Source organism: Amblyomma mixtum, chromosome 1, assembly GCF_055824585.1.
Source record: "Amblyomma mixtum isolate Tamu chromosome 1, ASM5582458v1, whole genome shotgun sequence".
In the NCBI taxonomy this organism is placed as follows: Eukaryota; Metazoa; Arthropoda; class Arachnida; order Ixodida; family Ixodidae; genus Amblyomma; species Amblyomma mixtum.
Window position 1 is genome coordinate 149,601,366 of NC_143012.1, and position 2,038 is coordinate 149,603,403.

General features: G+C 48.5%; 1 pseudogene; it reads left to right on the forward strand.

The window, feature by feature from the left end:
• Positions 1-865: 865 nt before the first annotated feature.
• LOC149367939 (uncharacterized) lies at positions 866-1,662 on the forward strand (annotated as a pseudogene).
• Positions 1,663-2,038: the final 376 nt, after the last annotated feature.

Here is a 2,038-nt window from a genome sequence, read left to right on the forward strand (position 1 = left end):
ACCCCAGGTGGTCGAAATTTCCGGAGCCCTTCACTACGGCGTCTCTCATAGCCTCAGTCGCTTTGGGACGTTAAACCCCATAAACCAAACCAAACCGAACCACGGTCAATATTTGTGCACTGCAGTAACCACTGCCTAGGCTTGGCACTCGAGGATGTCGCAAGGAACTGCGATGTCATCGGCGACGCTGTCAACATTATAAAGGATGTTTCCAATGCAATACTCGAATCGAAGAAGAGGAAGACTGTTTAGTCGAGCGTTGTACTTCCCCGAGTAATGATGCCGGTGAGCAAGATTGTTCTAGGCAGAACACCATACTGCTACCACTGTGTCCAACAAGGTGGACAGCAAGAGTGAATTCAATGGAAAAGTTCGTTGAGACGAACTATGAAAGGGTGCAGGCAACTTTGCAGGAACTGGTGCAAGCTCAAAGCTCTCTCACTGGAACCGGCAAGACAGCCTTAAAATTATATGAGAAAGTGTTAAAAAAGTTCGAAACTTTATTGGGGCATGAGCCTTCTATAGCCCTGTTTGGCCCGTGCGAGGAACTAGCGAGGATGCTTCAACGCCCAGTTTACCGCACTGCAGGAGCAAAAGAAGCAGCAGAGGCTCTTTGTGACCGCTTGTTAGGGCTGCGGTCTGACGCCTCATTTGACGTCCGATGGCAGCGGATGAGCTCAAGAGCAACAGAGTTAGGTCTAAAGGAACCTCGAGCGCCCAGAGCTTCGCAGCCTCCCAGAAAGCTTCAATTCACAGACAAGCCTGAGGAGCTTGCAGCGCTTGACGGCGTCATTACAGAGAAAAGTTTTTTGCCGCTATCTATCGTATTACCACTGAGATCCGACGGCGATTTGAACAGCCTGGCATGGAGCAGCTGATTAGCCTCGAGCGCATTTTAACTGACGCTGCTAAAGGTCGAAACTTCGCGTCAAACAACCTAAATGAGCTTTTAGGAGCACACGCTGCAGATTTTTTCATCAGCAGGCTTCCAGCGCAACTCGTGCTTCTCCCAACGCTCCTGCGTGACGAGGGTCCGGTCGCAAGTGAACGCATTTTACAAATTCTGCAGGGGAAGTCTGCAGACATGCGTATTATGATGGACCAGGTTGTCCGGTATCTGCAACTCGTGTTTTCTGTGCCTGCATCAGCTGCTTCAGGAGAGCGATCTTTCAGTGCTCTGAGGAGAGTAAAAACATTTCTGGGCAATCGAATGACGCAGAGAGGCTGACACACCTTCTCCTCCTCCACGTGCACAAGAAGAGAGTTACGAACCTGCATTTGGATGCCGTTATGAAAGAGTTCGTATCTAGAACGGCAGAACGAACTGGAACCTTCGGCCTCTTTTGAAAACCTCTCCTGCCCAACGTCCTCTTGTCATGCTATCCTTGAAGCTCGTCATTCTGCGATACTATAGCTTTGTACCTAGTGCCTACTTTCATGTCTACTTGCATGAATATATCATTTCATATTTGCTTCAGTGCGAGCGCGAATTCAGAAATATTAAAAATATTTTTTTCGCAGCTTTCGAATTCGTTTACTCACTTGCGCGGTCTGCGCAGGTTTCAGTAATTATGAAATTTCTTATTTTAAAGTATATACCGATGTAGAATACGCGAGGATGCAATTATGTAAAATTGAAACGGCTACAATGAATTAAAACATTAATAAGTAATAAGAATAAGAAGTTTGCAGGAGTCAAGTGGATGCAGCTAGAACTCGACCGGGTTAATTGGAGGAATATGGGAGCGGCCTTTGCCCTGCAGTGGGTCTAGTCCGGCTGATGATAATGATGATGAAGCAAAGACAATACTTGCCCCCCACTCCCAAAAACATTCCGGAGTCCCTGGGTGTATAAAGGCTTGTGGGTCTGAATACACTGTGTACTCTTGGAGAAAAGGAAGGAGTGCAAATGACTGGAGGCATGCGCAATGGCGAGGACCTCGATAGGGGGGGGGGGGGGGGGGGGTACAGTGCGTCAGGAGGGCGTAGATACAGCCCACTGGTGTGGGTTTCAGGAGCGGGGAGGTGGGGATGGTAC